The following is a 25186-nucleotide window of genomic DNA, read 5'->3' as shown; positions in this document are numbered from 1 at the left end:
TAGGAAAGCCTTCCAGCTATGCAACCAAGTACCTAGAAAACTTAAAGGCATAGTCCCACAACAACGTGTTATACCCCAATTAATAGCAACTATGGAGTGACAGACAGACAGAGAGGTATATCCCAAATGAATTTTGACACATGGGTGGACTAGAATAAAATATGTTAAAAATTCATGATGGCATCAGGAAAAATAGCTAATGCCTACCTGGCTTAATACTTAGGTGACTGTGGCTCACGTTTACCTATGTAACAAATCTGCACATCCTGCACATGTACCCCAGAACTTAAAATAAAATAAAGACAAAAAAACTCGTAAAGGATTTTCCCCAAATTTTATTCCTCCTGTTTTCTTGTTTGTGCTGAGAAATTGTGTCCTTATATGTAAGTAAATGAAAATGGAAGGAATTTGGTTTCGTCTACATTACTCAGTTCTTTGAACCTCTTCTTAGGAAAATGCTAAAATCACAGAATAAGCATTTATCATCTTTAATTTATAAGTTCCATCAATTTAAAACTCAAATAAATCCTATTACAATTTTTTAAAACACAAACAATTAGAAACTATCACACTTGCATAAAGGTTGAACTCAGACATCATAATCATTCACTTTCTCAATGTACAAGTCTTTGAAAAAGACTTTCTCAAAAGTTATGCATTAACCACTAAATATACAAATTATATTTTCACTGAAAAACACCCTGTTTAATCTGCCATCCTCATGAAGATTTGGGGAAATTAAAATATCAATTTCAATACACTACTACCAAGCTAATGTTTGTTATACATTAGTTTATATATATTTTGGTCCAAATCTTGAATTACTTACCCATAAAACTATCTATAAGGAAATATGTATGGGATACATTCCTATTCAATCTTTTTGACCACATCTTCAAAATTGTTTTTTTAGATAGTCATTAGGAAAAATTTGTTCCTTTATCTCACCTTTCTAGGGCAACAAAAAAAAATGTGTTTTCTTGCCACTTTTCAAATTCCTTGTTTTTAATTTGTAAAACTCAGAAAGTTTTTTCGAAAGTATTATTGACAAAAATACTTCTGGCCTTGAGTGTAAAGGACTGTGGCTCTTTGAAATGTAAAAAGACCTCTGAGCCCCCAGCTTTCTCCAGGCTGAAAGCATTCTGAGAAACTTTCTCAGATGAAAAAAAGGGCATTTTTCTAAAGCCCCTTTCAGAAGTGGTGGTGAAGGCAGATGATATAAATGGAAGAACAACAATCCTTCCATTTCTATTTATACTGGGATAAAGTATTGTCCCCAATTCTGTATCCCTACTGTGTCATGGCCTCATCATGAGTATCCCTTGGCTTTGGGTTTGGCCATGTGACTTGCTGTGACCAGTGGCATGTGAGAAGAAATAGGAAAATTTGAGATGGAAGTTTTTATTTTGGTTATTTCCTTCCTGTTCTGCCTCTGAGTGTTGGGTATTTAAGGTGCAAACGACTTGCCATTTTAGTCTACAGGTCTCCATGACATCCTGCAGATCCAATCAGGCCCTTTGGGACCCTGGGATGGGGGTAAGGATATTTGCCTGTTGGGGGAAAATTATGATCAAAGTGGTGCACTGTGTTGGCTTGACTTGTTGGTCTTAATTCTTCTCTCATCCCCATCATGCATCCACATCCTTGCTATGGCCTCATACTGCCCCTTGAATTTGGAGTTGGCCCTGTGACTTGCTGTAACTAATTGCAGGTATGTCTCAGTGGGTCCAGACTTTAAGAAATGTCATGTTTCCACTCACCCTGTTGTGCCTCTGCCTTTGTCATGAGAACATATGATGGCAGATATGCTTAAAGAAGGTTGGAGGCCTATGGAACAGAGCCACCTAGCAGACCCAGCAGACCCAGGAAACCCACAAGCCCAAAGCTGGGCCAACCAGCGCAACCCTGCCTAATCAGCTGAACTCCACATGACCCACAGATATGTGACTGCTCTTTTCAGCTACCAAGTTTTGAAGTCATCTATTACACAGCAAAGGCTATCTGACACAATGGGGGAGAGAGCTTTACTGCAGAAAGCATCAACTAAGCCATTAAAACTGGAGCAGAAGTGGCGCCTATGCAAATGAAAAGATGTTCAATGGCATATGTCATTAGGGAACTGAAAAATTAAAACAACAAGGAGACACCACTGCACACTGTTATAAATAAAGTTTCAGTGCTGCATTAGAAATAGCACTCAAAGACCCCGCGCAGTGGCTCATGCCTGTAATCCCAGCACTTTGGGAGGCCGAGGCAGGCAGATCATGAGGTCAGGAGATCAAGATCATCCTGGCTAACAAGGTGAAACCCCATCTCTACTAAAAAAATTAGCCGGGCATGGTAGCGGGCACCTGTAGTCCCAGCTACTCGGGAAGCTGAGGCAGGAGAATGGTGTGAACCTGGGAGGCAGAGCTTGCAGTGAGCCGAGATCGTGCCACTGCACTCCAGCCTGGGCAACAGAGTGAGATTCCGTCTCAAAAAAAAAAAAAAGAAAGAAAAAAGAAAAGAAAAAAAAAGAAATAGCACTCAAATATAAAATTTTCTTTTTAATTCTCAGCAAGGCAAGGTACTTCTACAGAAGGGTGCGCCCTTTCAGATAGAGCAATGGTGAGCACACACTTGGACAAGGGAGGGGAAGGATTTCTTATCCCTGACGCACGTGGCCCCTGCTGCTGTGTCATTCCCCTATTGGCTAGGGTTAGACCGCACAGGCAAACTAATTCCAATTGTCTAATTTAAAGAGAGTGATGGGGTGAGTGGTTTGGCAGGAAAACTGGTTATGGCAGAGCAGGAAATTGGAATGAGTCAGGGTGGAGAATGAGCAGGTAATCGGAATGAGTCAGGGTGGAGTAGGTAATCAAAAAAGGTTGCTTTACGAGGAAGTTAAGTTTAAAAGTAGAAGACAAAGAATTGAACATACTGACAAATTTCTTTGAAGAGAAACTTAGAACTCATACCTAACAATTTATCTTCTTGCATTTCCTTATAGTGCTTTCTCTTCAAACTTCTTTAACATGTCTTGGCTTAGTTGTTCTGCTTGATTTTCCAAAAGAAGAAGCTTCTCTGGATAAGGTGGAGGATAGTTAAGGGAGGTTTTAGTAAGTGCCGTTTTTATGAGCCTCTGCACCAACCGACGGATGCATGGTATGACACAGCACCTGACAAGAATAAGTACACCCATTATGGCTGAGAGGGAAGTAAGAATTGAGGCTATTATTCTTTTCCATCTACCAAACCACTTTTCTAGCCATCCTGTAAAGGGGTCATTTTCCCCTGAGTTGTTGGTTAACTCATTGGACAGAGCAGTCAGACCTTGCAATGCCTTTGTTATACTTCCATCAGGGGCAGTGTTGTTTGGGATGAAGGTACAATGTTGAGTTTTAATCATGATGCAAACTCCTCCTCTTTCTGCTAATATCATGTCTAAGGCTATCCTATTTTCCCAAGCCGTCTGGCTAGTAGCCCCTAATTGCTCAGCTATTCTTTAACAGCATCTCTAGCATAGTTAAAAAATCGCTGTTGTTGTAGTAGATGTAGTTTATCCGATATACATTTTTATTAATTGTCACCCACCAAAATATTGACTCAAATCCTGCAGCTATTTGATTTCGGGCTTTAAATTGATCTGGTATTCCCCTTGGGATTCCAATTGCATTTAAATAGATGTGAGAGTCGAAAGACCCATGAGGGGCTTCTTTCGCTTTACGGTGTCTTATTTTTCCTTCCTCTGGTTGATGAAATGCCAGGGTGAAAGGGATAGCCAATTGGACTAAAGCACAAGTGCCACTCCAGTTATTCACCAGAGTGTCCAGTAAAGGTCCACCACAATACCACCACACATCAACTCAGGGATGAACAAGGGCTGACTGATTGATAAGCTGTTGAAAATTCTTAAGCTCACTGCATCCCTTCAGGTCTCCAAGGAACGCTAAGTTTTCTCCCTGTTGTGGGAGACACAAAGTGAACTTAGTGTTGGGAGATGGAAGCTGGATGGCCCGCAGGGGCTGACCCGCAGGGTGCCGGACTTCAGGATATAGCAGAGAGAGCATGGCACAACTTGTTACTCCAGGCTGTAGAATCCTGGAAAAGAGCTACCATGCAGCCTACGCCCGGTCTACTGGAGGACCACCCTAGTGGAAAGGGGTCAATCTGGGCCTCTGGCCTGCCGTGCACACAAGCATAACAATTGCTTTTAACCTGTGGGTGGAATATTTGATCCATTCCAACCACGCATTTGCATCTTGGTATCCTGTCTTAATTGCCAAAGTTTGTTTTAAGTCTTTAACTTCTACAATAGCTATTTTGGTCTTGTCATTAGATGGAGGAGGAGCAATTGTTTCATTGTGAGAGGTTTTGGAAGAAGGCTTAGAGGAAGGTGCAGGTGTCAGGGGATCAAAGAAATGCATTTCAAAGAATCCAATAGGGTCTGTCCCTGAAACCTCAGCCCCCATACCATAAAACCGGCTTAAAGAAGGGAACTGGCTTAGAAAAGAGGAAGAACTTTGAGGGCTTGAGATAATAACCTGTATAGGATTGCACTGGTTTAGCTGACAGTTGGCAGAGGGGTGGCAGTGGTGGGGGCAGTCCCTCTAGTAAAATGAATGTATGGTTTTAGGAAATCACAAAAATCGGTTGGGGCAGTCCATCCTTGCTCTTTAGTGGTCCACAGAACACTGGACCAACTACAGCACAAAAGCTCTACATCAGGGGGGAAGACCCCTGGTTGACACTGGGGTCTTTATCAAAATCTCCCCAGATTAAATGGTCCCAATTCACTAATGCCCAGTCTGAGGAGAGTCAAGAGAGACTAAGGTACTTTTCTGAAGTAGAGAGCTGTCTTTGACTTGGCAAGCCCCCACAGGGTATAACAAGGCAAGCATCAAATGCAATAGTTTGAGGTGAAATTGACTTGGTTATGTTAATAGTTAGATGGTCAGCAATAGAGTGAGGGAAGAAGAAGGAGTAATAGAATAGATGAGAGTTAAATTTTTCTTAGCTTTAGTTTGGTAGGCTTTTCCCTGGCACTATGGCCCATGTCTCTGGAGGGGACTGCACTTTCTTGACTCAGGTGTGATGAGTCCATCCCCTTTCCGCTGTACGAACAGCAGTCTCAGTGGTTAGCAGCACAAGGTAGAGTCCTTCTCAGGCTGGCTCAAGTTTTCCTTCTTTCCACCCTTTGATGATAACGTGATCCTCAGGCTGGTGCTGGTTTACCAGAAGTTCTAGGGGTGGTACCTGTGCTAAAAGACTTTTAGTTTTGAGGGAAAGGAAAGTGGAAGATAAACAAGCTATATAATTTCTAAGAAACTGATCTTTTGTTTTAAATGTGGGGACATCAGCAGAGGACTTTATAGTCCTTGGTGCCTTCTTACTGAGAAATTTCCTTTAGCACCTATTTTTACTAGTTTTTAGACCAAAGAAAGCCAAACACCATTTTATATTTGACAATGCGTCCTGTATGATTTTATATCAGATAAGCTAAATTTCACCTTTATATTAGAGTGTTATTAATAACTTAATTTTAATAAAACCTTGTAGACATATTTATCCAATTTTTAATGTCTGACCATAAGGTAAGATTTTTATAGACTCTTTTTAACCTTTTATAATTTTTGTTAAAGAGCGGGTTAGAGGAAAACCTGTTGTGCTTTTATTTTAATGTCCAATGCACAGAAAAACTGGCTGATACCCCTTTAACTTTAGCCAATATGTTTACACACAGAATTTCCTTTACAATTAATGTTTCAAAACTTGCTTAAACCTTTAAAACAAAATATTTTTTAACCTTTTAATGTAGGTAAAAATCCACATTCTTATGCCTCCTTATAACCCTTTTACCAAAGGTATATTTTACTTTCCTTACACACCTTGCACATGAACTGTTTCTTCAATAGTTTTACATTCAGGAGACCTAATTACTTTTACATTATAAAACATTTCTTGCATAAATTCCCTTTTATAACATATTTTTTTCTCATGACTTTCACAGACACTTCTTCAACATGTCTCAACTTTCTGATTTATTGCAAACATCCCTTTCTTTAAACAAACAGTTAATTTATTTTAGGACAAGAATTTACCATGTAACATTCCTTTTTACATAAATTCTCCACCCCTCAACCCCCGCCAGCCTTTTTTTTTCTCAAAGATGATAACCACTCTTTTCCAACCCCCACCGGCCTTTTTTTTTTCTCAAAGATGATAACCACTCTTTTCCAAAGTGAACTTCCTTCACGTCTGTGGAGTAGACTGTCTAAGGCCACAAGATTAGAAGTTAGGATAATACATGTTACACTGTTAACTTTCAGCAAAATTTACTTTTGTTGAAAACCTTGTAAGTTTGGGATTTCAATTATTCTTTGCTATTAATAAGACCTTGTTCAATCCATATTTACTTAGAATTTGTATAGATAGATGGCTCCTTCCTGATTCTGTAAGTACTTTAAGGCTTGGCTGAGTGCAAACAGCTCTCGCATTTGAGCAGACCAATTATTAGGCAATTTTCCTAACTCTGCTTCTACAAGAGTTTCCTTATCACTTTCTGAATACCCATTGTGTCTTTTTTCCCTCAATCACCCAAGAGGAACTATCTATTGTCCTGTCCTGAAGGGAGTTCCTCCTAGGTCTGATCAGACTTTTGTATGGTAATTAAGATTTAGATCCTGATTTAGATTAAGATTTAGGAAACCTGATGGGTTAAGGGAATTTTCAGTGGTTAATGTTAAATCATCTTTTTCTAACAGAATAGCCTCATACTTTAAGGTTCTTGAGTCAGGAAGCTACCTTTTTGCTTTTTTTTTGTTTTTTTTGACTTAGAATAGTTCTGACCTGAGGAGGTGTGCTCACAATGAGGGTTCCTCTAAAAGTTATTGTTCTACTTTCTTCTGTTAGCAAAGCAGTTTCTGCTACAGACTGAATGCATTTGGGCCATCCATGGGTTTACCGGGTTAAGGATTTTTGATTTGGAAGGCTACAGATTGTCAGTGGCCTCAGTGCTTTTGGGCTACACCCTTGTTTACACTGACAACAAGGTGGTTTTGGAGTGTTATAAGGTCACGGAAAAGACCTTCAATTATTAATTATGGTTTTAAATTTACCCCGGCTTTTAAAGGAATATGATACACTCTTTTCTCTTTACTACTTCTCTCTCTCTATCTCTCTCTTTGACTCTCTCTGTCTCTGTCTTTCTCTTTCTCTTTGACTTCCTCTTTGTCTCTTTATTTCTCTCTCTGCCTCTCTCTTTCTCTCTCTCTTTGACTCTGTCTCTTTCTCTCTCTTTCTCTCTAACTTCCTCTCTCAGTTTCTCTTTCCTCTTTGCTGGTCTTTTGCTGCCTCTGCCAGCTGCTTATGCTGTTGTTCTCCCCTCTCTTTCCCCTTTCCCTAGGGGAGGGACCGGTGGAAGTGGAGCTACTCTGTCTTCCCCCAAGAAGAAAGGAAAGGGAATTCTGAATATTTTTCTTACTACCAGAGGTTTCTGTGAGGTTCAACCCCCTGAAATTTGTGGAAGGCTCAACCCCTCAAACCAGGGATGGCTCGCCTTGCCTGCCTCGGAAGGCTCAATCTCTCAAACTGAGAGGTGACAATGTGCTAGTAGCCCTCGCTCGCTCTCAGCGCCTCCTAGGCCTCGTTGTCTGCTCTGGCCATGCTCCAGGAGCCCTTCAGCCTGCCGCTGCGCTGTGGGGGCCCCTCTCTGGGGCTGGCTGAGGCCGGAGTCCGCTCCCTCTGCTCACAGGGAGGTGTAGAGGGAGAGACGCCTGGAGCTGGGGCTGCGCACTGCTCTCGTAGGCTGGTGCAGGTTCCAGGTGGGCACGGGCTAAGTGGGCCCCACACTCCATGCAGCTGGTGGGCGCCTGCTGGGCTTGATCTGGGGATGAGCTCCCTCTGGGCTGCCGGAGTGCCTGGGCTAGGTGCCGCAAAGTCCCCTGGCGAGTGCCATTGAGAGGTGAAGCCAGCTGGACTTCTGGGTCAGGTGGGGACTTGGAGAACTTTTCCATCTAGCTAAAGGATTGTAAATGCAACAATCAGCACTCTGTCTAGCTAAAGGTTTGTAGCCTCACCAATCAGCGCTCTGTGTCTAGCTAATCTGGTGGGGACTTGGAGAGCTTTTGTGTCTAGCTAAAGGATTGTAAATGCACCAATCAGCACTCTGTGTCTAGCTAAAGGTTTGTAAATGCACCAATCAGCACTCTGTGTTAGCTAAAAGTTTGTAAATGCACCAATCGGCACTGTCAAAACAGATCAATCAGCTCTCCATAAAACGGACCAATCAGCTCTCAGTAAAATGGACCAATCAGCAGGATGTGGGTGGGGCCAGATAAGGGTTATTCCCACCTGAGCCAGCAGTGTCAACCCACTCGGGTCCCCTTCCATGCTGTGGAAGCTTTGTTCTTTCGCTCTTCACAATAAATCTTGCTGCTACTCACTCTTTGGGTCTGCACTGCCTTTAAGAGCTGTAATACTCACTGTGAAGGTCTGCAGCTTCACTCCTGAAGCCAGCAAGACCATGAACCCACCAGGAGGAATGAACAACTCCGGACAGGAGGACCGAACAACTCCAGACACACCATCTTTAAGAACTGTAACACTCACTGCGAGGGTCCATGGCTTCATTCTTGAAGTCAGTGAGACCAAGAACCCACCAATTCCGGACACAAAACCAAGGGGTGACTTGCCTTGCTGCTCTGGAAGGTTGACCTATTTCCTCCCTTTCCCCCTCTGAAGGTCCCTTGTACATTTCCTACTGGTGTTGTCCTCTCTGGCTGCTCCCCCAAGGGAGAATTAGGCCCCTCTTAGTGTTGGCATGCCAGTATAAATCCAATGGCAGGATCTGCCCTAAGCCATATGAGGTAGCTATGGAACCGCAGAGAGGACCCACTCACTCCGTCCAGCAGCAGGACTTGTCGCCATCCACACAAACAACACTGCAAGTAGGGTTGTTTGTGATCTTTCACACATGCATACATTTAGCCCTCCAGAATTTGACCACCAAGGAAGTACTTTACCGGCTCCCATGGCTTCTCCTTCCTTGGTCTGTGCAGAGTTGCTGTGGTAGTATGTGAGGATCCTTTAAGCTAGGTTGCTGGCAAGTTTCTTTCCACGTTGCTGAGAGCTTGGGTTATTCCTTGTACTGCATGGGTCCTGAGTTCTCACCCCTGAGACCACCACAAGGGGGCGGGGCGCACCGCCTCACTAGAGAGAACCAGAGACCGCCCCCGAAGGGGAATGTAATCCCTAGCAAGCCCTCAAATTGTTATAAATAAAGTTTTGGTGCCACAAAAGAAATAGCACTCAAGTATAAAATTTTCTTTTTCGTTCTCAGCAAGGCAATGTACTTCTATAGAATGGTGCTCCCTTATAGATGGAGCAGTGGTGAGCCCACACTTGGACAAGGAGGGGAAGGGGTTCTTATCCCTGACTCACATGGCCCCTGCTGCTGTGTCATTCCCTATTGGCTAGGGTTAGACCGCACAGGCTAAACTAATTCTGATTGGCTAATTTAAAGAGCGTGACGGGGTGAGTGTTTTGTCGGGAAAAATGGTTATGGCAGAGCAGGAAATCAGAATGAGTCAGGGTGTAAAATGAGCAGGTAATCGGGATGAGTGAAGATGGAGCAGGTAATCGGAATGAGTGAGGGTGGAGTAGGTAATCTGAATGAGTCAGTGTGGAATAGGCAATCTGAATGAGTCAGGATAATCGGAATGAGTCAGGGTGGAGCAGGTAATCGAAAAAGGTTGCTTTACAAGGAAGTTAAAAGTAGAAGGAAAAGAATTGAACATACTGACATATCGATTCTTTGAAGAGAAATTTAGAACTCATATCTAACAACACCCATTAGAATAGCCAAAATCCAAGACACAGCACCAATTGCTGGTGAGGATATGGAGCTACGGGATCTCTCACATATTGCTGGTGGGAATGCAAAATGGTACAGCACTTTGGAAGTCAGACAATTTCTTACAAAGCTGAACATGGTCTTACCATACATTCTAGCAATCATACTCCTTAGTATTTCTCCAAATGGGTTGAAAACTTAACAATCCCCCAAAAAACCCTCACACGAATGTTTATTGCAGCTGTATCCATAATTGCTCAAACTTGGAAGCAACCAAGATGTCCTTCAATAGGAGAATGGATAAACAAACTGAAGTGCATCCATACCATGGAATATTATTGGCAATAAAAAAAGAGTTTCCAAGCCATGGAAAGATATGCATGCATATTACTAAAAGAAAGAAGCCAGTCTGAAAAAAGACACATACTGTATGACTGCAACTATATGACACTCTGGAAAAGGCAAAACTATGAAGACAGTTAAAAAAAAATCAGTGGTTGCCACAGGTTTAAGGGGAGGGAGGGATAGAGAAACACGTTAAACACACGGGATTTTTAGGGCAGTGAAGCTATTCTTTAAGATGCTGTAATGGTGGATACTTGACATTATGCATTTGTTAAAACCACAGAACTATACAACATAAAGGGTGAGCCCTAATGTAAACTATGGACTTTGGTTAATACGAACGTATATTGATTCATCAATAGTAACAAAGGTACTAAGGGAGGAGACCACCCCTCATATTGTCTTATGCCCAATTTCTGCCTGCAAAGAAAGAAAAAGTAAAAACTAAAGGGCAGAAGTGAAATCCACAAGCAGACAGCCTGGCACCACACTCTGGGCCTGGTAGTTAAAGATTGACCCCTGACCTAATCGGTTATGTTATCTATAGGTTACAGACATTGTATAGAAAAGCACTGTGAAAATCCCTATCCTGGTTTTGTTCCAATCTAATTGCCGGTGCATGCAGCCCCCAGTCACATACCCCCTGCTTGCTCAATTGATCACGACCCTCTCACACGCACCCCCTTAGAGTTATGAGCCCTTAAAAGGGACAGGAATTGCTCTCTTGGTGAGCTCGGCTCTTGACACAGGAGTCTTGCCAATGCCCCCGGCCGAATAAACCCCTTCCTTCTTTAACTCGGTGTCTGAGGAGTTTTGTCTGCAGCTCGTCCTGCTACAGTACCACCACATTAATATAAGATGTTAATAACAAGTGCAACTGTGGAGGGGGTATAAAGGAAGTATATAAGAACTCTATACTTCCTGCTTGATTTTTCTATAAACCTAAAGTTGCTAGAAAAAATAAAGTCTATTCAAAAACTAAAAAAAAAAACGGAAGAAACCTATGCAGTCTTAAAATAAAAACCAAACAAAACAAAAGATGGGGGAGCAGAATTTAGCCAGCTGGGGAAAAGGCATGGAGAGCAAGGCACAATGGAATAAAAAAAAATTGCAGGCAGAGGGCGTGGCTAAGCAGGGGCTAAGGTGAGTAATGAGAGAGAGGTTCATGTTCCCAGCATTGCATGGAGTGCAAAGGAATTGCGGGGTGGATAGAGATGCGGCTCACAGGACATTGGACACCATGTTGGGGAGTACTAATTTTATCCTGGGAGCAATGGGAAGTCACTCAAGGGTTGTAAGAAGGGAGTGACCTGGAGATTTTTGCTTTAGAGAGAGCACTCTTGTCACATTTTGTAGAATCTTTAGGAGAGAAAACAAGCCTGGAGGCAGGGAAGCCTTTAAGAGGCTACTGCAATAGTTCAAGTGCAGGGGGGTGATTGCTGTGCTAGTTATTCTTCATTTGAGCCTCCAGACCCACTCTGCTGTCTCTGCCCTACTCTGTGCAGAGAAACTGTTGTGATCAAGTTTGAGCAATTATGGATAAAACTGCTAGAAACATTCCTGTGAGGATTTTTGTGTGGATGTAAGTTTTCAACCCATTGGAGAAATATCAAGGAGTATGATTGCTGGAATGTATGATAAGATCAAGTTTAGCTTTGTGAGAAACAGTCTGTCTTCCAAAGTGCTTTACCTTTCGCATTCCCACCAGCAACGAATGAGAGATCCTATTGCTCCACGCCCTCACCAGCATTTGGTGCTTAGTGCAGGAGGGAGGAGCCTGAGGACTGCATCTCCTGGGCTCCCTTGCCCTTTGGTGTCAGTTGGGTTTGGCCAGTAGGAGGTACCGACAAGACTAGAAGACAGGAGGAGGAAGGGTTGGTGTTTTTATCCCTTCACACCAACTTCGGTGCTACACAGGCCACAGCCTCTTCCACATGCTCTCTTTGACCACGGCAACCACTGGGTGGTCACAGCCCATAGCCTCTTCCATTGGCTCTCACTGGGTCTTGGGAATACAGTATCCTCCCACTGCCCCAGCCCTAGGAGTAGTAAGGGCATCACTCTTCTTGTCACCCAGGTACCCCACTGCTCCTTGCTTTTCCATTCACCTCGGCTACGCTTCTCAAATAGTCTCCTCATTAAATAAGTCTCTTCACTTCACCCATCTGGGGTGCATGTAGTTTTCTACCAAGCCTAATAGATACGGTTGTTATAGGAGTTATTAAGAAATTATTTTAGGCAGATAGAGAGGAAAAGGGGTCCTTGGGAAGTTTTTGTTTCTTTTAAAGCAGCTCCAGAAATGTTTCTTGTCTAGCAGGAAAGCCCCAGCTCTTAGAGCCGGGCTGGCAAGCTTTGATATGCAAATGCAGGCCATTAGAAACTGGGTCCACCCAAACATGGTGATTCCCACCCTTGTCCTCTTGCCCTTGCCCCCACATGTGCCTGGCAACATGGCCACCCTGACATATCCCCACGTGTGTAGAACATCCTGGCGCCCTTCATTTGCATATTAAAAGGCTAGGGTGGCAGGACCGGTTTTTCCATAGGCTACGTGAATGACATGCCTGGTCAAACCAATCCCCCAGCCCTATACAAGTCAGACACCATCTCCTCCAGCCTACTCATATAAGCAGCCACTTTTCTGCAGCACATGAGGTTTCCTCTCTTGGCTTGGATCCCCCTTCCAGTCTCTGTATGGGGGAGCTTCTTCCTTCTTTCTTACCTATTACACTCTCCGCTCCTTAAAACCACTCTATATGTGTCCGTGTTGTTTTGTCTAAATCGGCATGAGACTAAGGACCCTGGTGTTCCTCCAGTCACCAAAGCCATATCACAGTTGTTTTAACATAAGCGGTGGTAGGAACAGACACAGGAGACACCTGGAGAGATACTGCTCTTAGGCAATGAACTTGAGAATGACAACGGAGCTTGGACAGAGCAGGGATAAGGGAGAGAAGTACAGGCAGGAAGAAGTTGTGAGTGATTATTGGATTTTCAGCCTAGTCCCCTGGATCGATGGTGATGCCATTTACTACCATAATCTTGGAGCTGCTTCTAGATGCTGGTAGGTTTAGGACAAACAACAATTATGGTGACTCTAACTTGAATATTAGCAAAAATCGTTTTTTGCTGGCATGTTACTTGTAAAAAACATACAGTTCAATGATTCACTTCAGAGTCAATAACTCTCTAGGCCTATTTAATAGGTTTTCAAAAACATCTGTCCTCGATTAAGCAACAGATACCACTTACGGACCATGTCTGTTTTCAAGGGTTTCAGAGCAGTAATTAATCAAGCAAATGAAAAAGCACAGGCCTCATCTTTTTATCCAATTAGGAGAAATCTCTGTGAGTCTTGGTCACCAAACTGTTTGGTTTTGTTGAAATGCATTGTGATGAGTGACTGCTTTTATATCTTAAAAAATATCAATATTTACTTTGAACTTACAGTTAAACCAAAGGAAAACAAAATTGATGAGTTAACTGTCACAGAATACATGGAGGCTGCTGTTGGGTTGCTACCACACAGCCCCATGAATGGGAAAAGAGGCACACGGCGCTTTATACTCTCCCCAGCTGGGAGACGTTTCTGGCTTCCTCTTCATGTTTTTGAATTTTTGTGTCCCATCCATTGTCCACATGGGATGGGCTTGTTTCCAAATCCATACCTTTGCCCGTAGACACTAGATCATCTTCTTTCCTTCCTATCCCATGTGGGTTCTTCTGTACCTTAAAAATATGCCAATTAGACTGGGCACGGTGGCTCATGCCTGTAATCCCAGAACTTTGGGAGGCCGAGGGAAGGCAAGCAGATTGCTTGAGGTCAGGAGTTAGAGACCAGCCTGGTCAACGTGGTGAAACCCCATCTCCACTAAAACTATGAAAATTAGCCAAGCAACCTGTAATCCCAGCAACTCAGGAGGCTGAGGCATGAGAATCACTTGAACCCAGCAAACGGAGGTTGCAGTGAACCAAGATTGTGCCACCGCACTCCAGCCTGGGCGAGAGTAAGACTCCAACTCAAAAAAAAAAAAACAAGTAGGCCAGGCATGGTGGCTCACCTGTGTAATCCCAGCACTTTGGGAGACAAAGGCAGACAGATCGCTTGAGTCCAGGAGTTCAAGACCAGCCTGGGCAACATGAAGAAAACAGGTCTCTACAAAAACTACAAAAAAATTAGCCAGGTGTGGTGGTGCATGCCTGTAGTGCCAACTACTTGAGAGGCTGAAGTGGGAGTTTGAGGCTGCAGTGAGCTATGATTGCACCACTGCACTCTACTTGGGAGCTGGCCTCTTCTCCCAAGTGAGCCAATCAAATTAAATACTCTTCTTTTTAACACCTAAGGAGGGGCACGTACAGTGGAGTTCTGGTCTGGGTGGGTAGAGGGAGGGCTTTCTGATGAGAGGAAAAACGCTAGGTCTGAGTCTGAGGGTGTGCTGGTGGCAGTGGGAGTGATGGGAGGGAAGATGTGGCACCAGGCTTGAGGGACATCCAGGCCAGGACTGTACTGCACTGAATGCCAGGGAAACAGCTTTGGATGTATGCAACTTACTCCCAAATAGTTCAGAAAAATTTACATATATAAATATATGTAAGTATGTGTACATACATACATACATATATGTGTACATAAAAAGAGGAGAGAGAAATCTGAGCCCAGGATGTCAAGGCTGCAGTGAGCTATGATTGTGCCACTGCACTCCAGCCTGGGTGGCAGGGTGAGACCCCATCTCAAAAAAAAAAAAAACACGTCAAGTACAGTTCCAGGAAAACCCTGCCAGATTGCTACTACTTGAGTTTTCTTCCTTTGCTCAGCACCAGAAGAGCCATTCTCATACTTAATTTGAACTACCAGGATCTTCAAGTATTTAAATCGTTATATTCTAACAAAGTCAGCTGTAGGCTAATTGTTGCCCTATTTTCCAACTGATTTCCACAAGACAGCAAAGATTCACTGAAGTTCAGGCCTGGAAGAGATGGCAGAGGCCATGGAGTCTAAGTGGCTTTACCAATGAAAAGATTGCCAGGCGCGGTAGCTCACACTTGTAATCCCAGCACTTTGGGAGGCCGAAGTGGGTGGATCGCTTGAGGTCAGGAGTTTGAGATCAGCTTGGCCAACATGGCGAAACCCCATCTCTACTAAAAATACAAGAATTAGCCAGACGTGGTGGCACGCGCCTGCAATCCCAGCTACTTGGGAGGCTGAGGCGGGAGAAACGCTTGAACCCAGGAGGCAGAGGTTGCAGTGAGCCGAGATTGTGCCACTGAACTCCAGCCTGGATGACAGAGTGTGACTCTGTCTCAAAAAAAAAAAAAAAAGACCAAGGTGCTCAATGTTTGGTGGAGCCAGAAGGAGGACTCACCCTTTTGACTCTTGATTCAAAGCTCTTTCCATCTGTATGAGAAGTTGCCTGAGTCTGTACTTTTGGTTTCTAGTCCACTTCCTCCTTAGCAGAACAGATCCATCCTAGATAAATTTTAGGGAGCAAAATGGAGTAAAAAAAAGATACCATGCCTACTTGAAATAAAGTTGCACTATAGTTTGCACTAGATAGAATAAAAATATTGAAAGAGGCAACTAATCTAAAAACAAACCCAAACAAACAAGATCCACTTCCTTTCATATCATAAAAAACAGAACATTCTTACTGCGAAGTATAGAGAAGAAAATTAAATTAACCCATAATCACATCACCCGCAGACCTGTTAGCATTTTACTTTATTTCCTCGAAGGATTTTTTTTAAATCCATGCATGACCAAAAAAAGTAACTTTATATAAATATATATATATATATATATATATATATATATATAAAAATATGGGAAAAAAGTAACATCTCAATTTTGGAAATCTCTAATATATTAAAAATATTACTGTACTATACTCAAAAGTTATAAAAGGATGGAAAAGAAAAAGATAACATCTCACAGTTTCAGGGATGAGATGTAGGTACATCAGTTTTCTGCAAAGGAAGGAAGGATTAAGAGAAGAGGCTTGCTAATGTGTGGGGACTCCTATGGGATTCTGGAAAGGTGTCCTTTCAGTATGGGGCGGTCGCTCTGGTGTTCCAGGAGCACATGGCTGTGTCTGGTCATTGAACGTTCCCAGGGCTTGTGGGTCATTTGGACGGCAGCCAGCGACAGCAGCCGGCAGATGGGCAGCTAATAGCCTTCCTTCTCCAGTGGCCCAGTGCCAGGGGACCATTACCCACACCTGAGTCTCCCCCCAGCTGGAGAGAAGGCAGGTCATCCCATTGCACTGTGGACTTCAGTTTGGGTCAGAGACAAGGACAGGCTCAACAGAAGGTCAAAGTGAGCACTGACTTGGCTAAGAGGTTCTCTGTGTTCTCATCTGTAAAACCATGACTCAAGAAAGGAACTACTAAGCCAGTCATCCAGAACACTAAATATAGAAATTCTCTACTGAGTCCTAAGCCAGAGCCAGGTCCTGGGCAAGTGTGCTTTATATCCAAAACACAGTGTCCCTAGGCTGAAGGAAGTGATGGATCCCATTAACACAGATTTCAGTGAGTTGAGGATCATGGGCTTATGCAGCAGTTGAGCTCCTCCCCACTCCCAGTGACCCCAGGGATAGGAGTAGGGGGCTCACCCATGTCAGGAACAGTTCCAGTTTCCCTGATGAGGAGGAAATATGGCATCGTGGCTAAAAGTAGCGACTCTGGCATCTGACCGTCTGGATTCAAATCCCAGCTCTACTCTCTGTAACATTGGGAGAAGTTCCTTAATTTCTCTTTGCCTCTATTTCCCATCTGTACAATGGGGATAATAAAAGTACTAGTGGTTATTGTCACAGGGTTGTTGTGACCATTAAAAATGATAATGTGTATAAAGTGTTTGGCAAAGTACCTGGAGCTAAATGCTCTATAATTTCTAGCTATTACAATAATTAAGGGTCACCGCCACCCACATACCATCCATGTTCCTCTCCTCTCAGCATGTGCGCGTGCACACACACACACGCACACTAATGTCCCCAAATCCCATGAGGAGGCTGATCGCCAGGCACAGCCATCTCCCACAGAGCACTGTGGGATCCAGGGCACAAACTGCAGCACTAGGGGAAAAGAGGCCCTCCTGGGCCTCAACTGCTGTTCTGGTACCTAGAGTCTCACAGAACCCTCCACACACATAGGAACTTCAGGGTTTGCGCTCAGTCTCTCTCTTCTCTTTCATTTCTACTGAATCTTAACTGAGTCCTTCTTTCGTGTGACACCTCTGAGCGGCTCTCATGGCTCCTTGGTGTGAATTAGAAAAGATACTCATACCACCCAAGCAAATGCAACCCTGTGGCCAGATGTCAGCCCACTTGCCCCTTTGGCCAGGCCCTCTTGTACTCTGAACACCTGGACCTTGTGGCCTGAATGGCAGAATGGAGCCCATGACATGGCCTCTCCTTCTTTCCTCTTCTCTTCCTCTCTCCCTCATCAGCACCCTACCCAGAATGACTTCTCCCTTCTCCCTGAGCCCCCTCCTGGAACAACATCAACAAAAAGCCTTAATGTGTATCAGTTCATGCAAGTAGATATTTGGGTGGAGTAGCGAATATCATCCATCTACACATGAGAATTATCTAGAATGTCAGTTAGGGACCAGCCAGAATACCCTACTAATACATGATTATCTTATTTAATCCACCAGGCACCCTCATGAGTAACTTTTATTATGTCCATTTTAGAGATGGGGAAACTAAAGGCCAGAGAGGTTAAGTGTCCTACACAATGTCACACAGTATAAGTAATGGGGAACATCAAACCCAGGTATGTTTTACTGTAAAATCTACCCTCATAACCACTAGTCAGGTTCATCATAACTAATATGATCCAACTTCCCAATGGTTAAAACAAGAGCTACTCAAAGCAATCAAATATTAAGATGTAATCAGATATTATCAAAGCAGTTATACAAAGAATACTGTGAAGTAAATAAAAAATGAATCAATATATTTATCAAAAGTGATCAAAGTATAATTATGATGGGTAATCAAATCAATCAAATATTAATATGCATTCGCATTTTCAACATCTAATTATAGAGCATATAATCAAAATATAATGGTGACAGGGGTAATAACAGTCACTCTTTAAAATTGCTCATCTAAAAATTCAACATTCTTATCCAACCGGAGCCAAATCCAAACTCTAATGAATCTGATGGGCATCACTCAGAATCCTTCCCTGGTCCCACGAGGACCCCTCTAATTAGAGTGCTCATATCATTTATCCTTTACATTTTGAAACTGAAAGAGGACTCTATTAATAATTACATCAGATCAGTCGGTCCAGGCAGACACAAACATACGAACACCTTACCTGTAAAGAAGCTCTGTTCCCAAAATTTAAAAAAATTGAACCCAAATTTTAAAAAATAATTATTAAGTCCATATTTTGTGTGGAACTGATGCTAGGTATTAGAAATACAAGTGGCAGCAAAATATCATTTCAGTCTTCATATATTCTGTTAGGAAACGCAGACAAGTAGATCTTAGAAAGTTAAGCTACAATGCAATAAACTTCACAAAACAGAATGCTATAGAAGCACATAGAGAGAGACTTGTTGCAGTTATCTATTGCTGCACAAAATACCATCCCAAAACATAGTGACTTAAAGCAATAACAATTTTACTATATCTCATAAATGTTGTGGGTCACAAATTCAGGCAGGGTTCAACTGGGTGATTTTTGTGTTAACCATGGCATCAATGGGGGTCACTCAGTGTCATCCATTTTGTGGGTGGGCTGGTCTGCAGAGTACAAGATAACCCAGTTACATGTTTTGCTCCATGGCAGGGATGGCTGGAGTGCTGGATCTAATTGGAATTGTCCCCTAGAACACCTACATATGGCCTCTCTACCATGGTGGCCTTGAGTATTTGGATTTCTTACATAGCAGCTCAGGGCTCCAAAAGTGAGTGTTCCAGCAAATAAGGTGGAAGCTGCATGACCTTTGATGACCTGGCTTTGGAAGTCACACCATTTCACTTCCACCATACTTTATTGGTTGAAGCAGTCATGAGTACACGTTAAGGAGATGTGACATAGTTTCTACCTCTTTGGAGTGAGTGTCAAATAACTTGCAGCCTTATTTAAAAATTGCCTCAAGAACCAAAGCCAGATTTTGAGCATAGAAGCAGGATTCTATAGCTGAAGGATGACTAGGAATTAATTCACAGAGAGAGGGGAAAAGGATAGGTGGAGTTTTGCAAAGGTCCCCAAGATGAAAGAAGACATGGATTGTTTAGGAAAGTGAAAGTGGTGAAGCAGGATGTATAAGGAGAATGGAGAAAGAATTTGCACTGAACAAATGCGTGAGATGATGATACGGAATTCAAAATCTGGCGATGTTTGAGTTCAGGATCTGGCACATAAAAGATGTTCAGTAAATGAGAATGAATGAACAAATGAATGAAAGAATAAACAGAGTGAAAAGAGAAGATGGTCTAACAAAATGCTTTCAGACTTCTTTTTTTTGTTTTTGTTTTGTTTTTTTTTTTTTGGAGTTGGAGTCTCAATCTGCACTTGTCACCCAGGCTGTAGTGCAGTGGCGCAATCTTGGCTCACTGCAATCTCCGCCTCCCGGGTTCAAGCGATTCTCCTGCCTCAGCCTCCTGAGTAGCTGGGATTACAGGTACCCGCCACCATGCCCGGCTAATTTTTTTGTATTTTTAGTAGAGATGGGGTTTTGCCATGTTATCCAGGCTGGTCTTGAACTCCTGACATCAATAGATCCATCCGCCTCGGCCTCCCAAAATGCTGGGATTACAGGCATGAGCCACTCTGCCTGGCCTGGACTTTCTTTAACAGAAACCTTAGGAAGAAATACCTGTTGGGTTTTTTATGTGTATAGTTGTGATATAGTACATCACAGCCTAATACGCAAAAGCACATACACACATTTATATGTGTTAAAGTCTCAAGAAAGAATATTAACCTGTATTATGGGTAATACACTGTGACATCCAATCTGTTCCCTTCAATTCTATTTCATTATTTTCCAAATGCGGGTCATAATCCACGGAATTGGTTCAAGGCTCACCAAGGCTTTGAGACCAGTGAAAGACATTGGTCTAAAAGAAAGAGAAAAGCTTAGAGACATGAGGGTCAAGTCAAGTCCTGATTCCATTCATTGTGATTTGAGCAAGACACACTTACCTACTTAGTTCCATAATATGTATTTCACAAAGTTGTTTTGAGATAAACAAAGGTGCAAAAATGTCACTAAAATCTACAGAGCATGAAGTATAAAAGTGTCTTTTATTTTCTATCTTTCTTTTTTAATATCCTGCAAATCTGACTTTCTGCGAGCGTCATGAATTTCAAGCAAGGGATGGGGCTGGGGGTCTGCAGGAACTGGATGTGGGGAGAGTGGACAGCCAGTTATTCTCTTCACCTGTCAGGTCAATTCCCCACCCTTCTCTTTCTCTCCCCTTCTCTGTTGATTGCATTACCCAGCCTGCTTGATCTTTGACTTCCATTTTTATTTGACCACTGGGTGGCACCAGTGGGAAATCAAAGGACAGGAAGAAAAAGACATTGGAGTGCTAAGCCCTCTGTTTTCTCCCCACCTGGCCACATCTTGGCAGTGGCTCATTCTAATATGACCACAGCTCCTGCCTTCCCAATTCTGTAACATCATCCCCCAGCCCAGCTTCATCAGGCCTGGGGAAGCAGTAGCCCCACTGTGGCTAAACCTGGAGAGCTTCATACCCCCACTCCTCTCAGTAAATAACCTTGTCACTAAACCCTTTTCCATTAGACCCTCTGAGAGTGCCAGGTGTCCCCTGTGTGATCTGACTGACCCAAGAGGTCATGTGAAAATGGGCCTAGGACCCTTTGTATTTGTGGACATGGGACCAAGGGAGAGAATCAAAAGGCTGGGGTGACATCATCGTCAGACATCCTAGACCTTCGAAAGCGTGTTTATCCTTCAGGTCATCCTATACTGACTACGACGTCAAAGCCAAAGGTTAAGTCCTGCTTCTCCCAAAACTCCCAAACCTCTCCCACCTCGGAACTATTACCTAAAATTCCTTTAACCAAAGACCAAGTGTTTAATTGGGTAAACAGACATTCAAAACTTTAAAATATGAACTTTTTCCAGAGGAAACCCATTGAAGCAAACATGTTCTGGTTTCAGTTGGGGTTAAACCTCTCGTCTCGGTGCTTTTGCTCCCTGAATGATCATGACCTTGAGAAGGATGTGTGTGTGTGTGTGTGTGTGTCAGGGTGGGCGGGTGCTGTGGGGCAGGGGATAATAAGAGACACTGTGATGTTGTGATATAATAAGAAATATATATATATTGGTCTTTCTCTCTTTCCTGGCACACAGCTCCTAAAACCCTTGGAATCTGGGAAAAAATAAGGGTTTATTTGTGTGCTAAGGAGAGGACTGATGGCTGGGAGCTCCTGGATTCCTTCGAGATGGGGGCTGGTTGGATGGGAATCGATCATGTGATTAGAGGGCTGGAACTTTCAACCCCATCCCCAGACCTCAGAGGAGGAGAGAGTAGCTAAAGGTTAAGATGATCACCAATGGCCAGTGATTTAACCAATCATGTCTAAGTGATGAAGCCTCTATAAAAACCCAAAAGGACAGGATTCTGAGAGTTTACAGGTTGCTGAACATGTGGAGGTGGTGGAGGGTGGTGCATCCAGAGAAGGCATGGGAGAGCTGTGCCCCTATCCCTATAACTTGTCCCATTCGTCTCTTCCATCTGGCTGGTCCTGAGATGTATCTGTTGGGGCTCACAAAACAATGCCCCAAAGTATGGTGTTTTGGCATGCTGAGTCCTTTGAACTACAGGAGAATCTCTCTGACCTCCTGATCCCCTGCCTCTCACCCCTCCTTCCCTCCCGAGGCCCTCTTGAAGCACAGGGAGGTGTTTTCTCTGCAATTTTCCATCTCTGACTAAGGGAAGTTCCTTCGGAATGAATGTGGTTGCCGTGCACCTCCTCCCTGATATCTACATTAACCAGAGAAGATTAATTCACACAGCAGGAGACTAGAGGACTCAACTCCCAGGACACCACACCTGGATAGACTTTTCACCTGTTCTTCTGAGGGCAGCTACCTGAGAGATTTTATCTGCACAATGAGACAATCTTTATTCACAATGCAGTCTCTCCCCTCACCGTCCGATAGTTTTTCACCACCACCCTCCAGGAACCTCCAAGCTTCGATTTCTTTCTGTAGTTCAAACTGCTATTTAAGCTTCAAGTATCGCCCTTTTTTGAATCTCATACTTTGAGATTCTCCCATGCATATGCACGTTATAAATGTGCGTGCCTTTTCTCCTGTTCATTTGTCTATTGTCAGTTGATTTTCATAGATTCAACTTATCAAACCTTCAGAGAATAGAGGAAAATTTAAAACTCCCCTACATGTCCTTTTATAATAAATGGGTAACACTAAGTCAATCACTTTCCTTAGTTCTGTGAGCAGTGGTAGCAAATGATTAAACCTTAGGAGGGGGTCATGGGGATCCCTGATTTATAGCAAGTATGTGAGAAACACAGGTAACAGGCCAGGCACGGTGGCTCACCCCTGTAATCCCAGCACTTTGGGAGGCCCAGGCGGGTGATTCACGAGGTCAGGAGTTTGAGACCAGCCTGGCCAAGAGACCAGCCTGGCCAATATGGTGAAACCTTGTCTCTACTAAAAATACAAAAATTAGCCTGGCGTGGTGGCATGTGCCTGTAATCCCAGCTACTCGGGAGGCTGAGGAAGGAGAACTGCTTGAACCAGGACAGTGGAGGTTACAGTGAGCCGAGATTGTGCCATTGCACTCCAGCCTGGGCAACAGAGTGAGACTCTGTCTCAAAAAAGAAAGAGAGAGAGAGAGAGAGAGAGAGGAAGGAAAGAAGGAAGGAAGAGAGGGAGGGAGGGAAGGAAGGAAGGAGAAAGAAAGAAAGAAAAAAAAGAAAGAAAGAAAGAAAAAAAGAAAGAAAGAAAAGAAAAGAAAAGAAAGAGGGAGGGAGGAGAGGAAGGGAGGGAGGGAAGGAAGGAAGGAAGGAAAGAAAGAAGCACAGGTAACAACTTGGACTTGTGTCTGAAGTGAGGGCAGTCTTGTGGGACTGAGCCCCTAACCTGAGGGATCTGACACTATTTCCAGGTGGATAGCATCCTTTCTCCTGGTTCCTTTTTTTTTTTTTTTTTTTTGAGCCAGGGTCTTGCTCTGTCACCAGCTCTGTCACCCAGGCTGGAGTGCACTGGCACCATCATAGCTCACTGCAGCCTCAAGTCCCCAGGTTCAAGTGATTCTGCCACCTTAGCCTCCCAAGTAGCTGGGACCACAGGTGCACATCATCACACCCAGCTAATTTTTTAAAAAAATTTTGTAGAAACAGGATCTTGCTGTGTTGCCCAGGCTGGTCTTGAACTCCTGGGTTTAAGCAATTCTCCCACCTCAGCCTCCCGAAGTGCTGGGATTATGGACATGAGCCACCATGCCCAGCCAATAGCATCAAATTGAGTTACATTGTATGACAATTCAGTCAGTGTCTTCCACAAAGTGAAGAATTGCATGGTGTGGAGGGAAAGCACATACATTTTGGTGACCAGAATTGCAACAGTATAGGAGAGGAAAAGTTTTTTCTTCCCAGCAAGCATTGAAGACAAAAAGATATCAAAGCAAAGCTAGACTCTGGGAAGACAACCAGACAATGATACAATTTTGCCTCCTACCCAGGTAGGTAATCTTCTCATCTGTGAGGATATGGAACTCCAACCTCTTCCTGGACACCTGATGATCCCCTTGTGATGGGCTCAGAGTCTTGAAACACAGAACTATGAGCTCATCTCATATCCCAATCCAGCAGCATGGAAACCTCAGACTGTAAGGCCCAAGACTGGCACTTGTTCCCTCCCAACCCTTTTCTTTCTCTCTCTCCTTTCTTTTATCCCTTAATTCCTTCTTGCTTCCTTCCAAGATTTATACTATTGCCTTTTAGGCAAAACATCCTGAATATGTAAAATAAACTAATTAAAATCAAGTCAATTTCCCAACTGTTACTTGTTAAGCCTATGCAAGATCTCAAATTTTAGTCATTTGCATACTTACTATGCAATTTTTTCTATTCTGTGGGCCACCAGTATTCTTTTCTCTAAGTCAACTAATTCTTTAACTTAAACCCTGTTTAAGCTTCATCCTGGCTGGGTGCAGTGGCTCACGCCTGTGATCCTAGAACTTTGGGAGGCCAAGGCAGGTGGATCACTTGAGCTCAGGAGTTCGAGACCAACCTAGCCAACATGATAAAACCTCGTCTTTACTAAAAACACAAAAATCAGCCAAGCATGGTGGCATGCACCTGTAATCTGAGCTACTCAGGAGGCTGAGGTGAGAGGATCACTTGAACCTGGGAGGCGGAGGTTGCAGTGAGCCAAGATCGCACCACTGTACTCCAGCCTGGGCAACACAGCAAGTATCCATCTAAAAATAAAATAAAATAAGTTCATCCTAAATAAACACATGAGTAAAATCACAGATTTGGTTAACTTGTATTTTTTTCTTATTACACATTAAAATAAATATATTTATAAAACATGTAATACTATGAATATATAAAAAGAAAAATATTTGTTGTGTGCTACTTAAAATCACCTCACTTATCACAGATGGTGCATATGCCACACTTTAGAATTGTTGCCCAGTGAGATATTTTTTAGGAGTACAAGGCACAATCTTTGCGGTCACAGAGCTTTACATCTGGTAAGAGACAAAGGGAGAGGAAGATTTCACAGCAGATGGATACATGGTGAAAAGGCAGACTATAGTTAAATCCCAAAGCATGTGGCCAAGGCAGGAAAGAAAATGAGAGGTCAGAAAAATAGAGATGCCAGTGGGGGAGAGAAGGGCTGCAGGCCAGGAAGAATGAATCCATGCTAAATGTATTGATTTAGAGGTTACATTTAAATCTCCAAAGGCTCCCCAAAGCTACAGGACAAATGGCCAGTTTCTCAGCATTTCTGCCCCTTCATGATTGGCTTCTGAC

The 25186-nt window shown here is 43.2% G+C and overlaps 1 long non-coding RNA gene across 1 annotated transcript in view; it reads left to right on the top strand.

Annotated features, from left to right (window-relative positions):
* LOC129035435 (uncharacterized) overlaps window positions 1–24187 on the top strand; it is a 98962-nt gene extending 74775 nt beyond the window's left edge. The window contains exon 2 of the long non-coding RNA XR_008502189.1: window positions 23888–24187. This is a non-coding gene — a long non-coding RNA (uncharacterized LOC129035435). The remainder of the gene's footprint in view (window positions 1–23887) is intronic.
* Window positions 24188–25186: the final 999 nt, after the last annotated feature.

The sequence above is a fragment of the Pongo pygmaeus genome, chromosome 3 (genome assembly GCF_028885625.2).
Source record: "Pongo pygmaeus isolate AG05252 chromosome 3, NHGRI_mPonPyg2-v2.0_pri, whole genome shotgun sequence".
NCBI lineage: Eukaryota > Metazoa > Chordata > Mammalia > Primates > Hominidae > Pongo > Pongo pygmaeus.
This window is presented reverse-complemented; position numbering and strand designations above follow the sequence as displayed.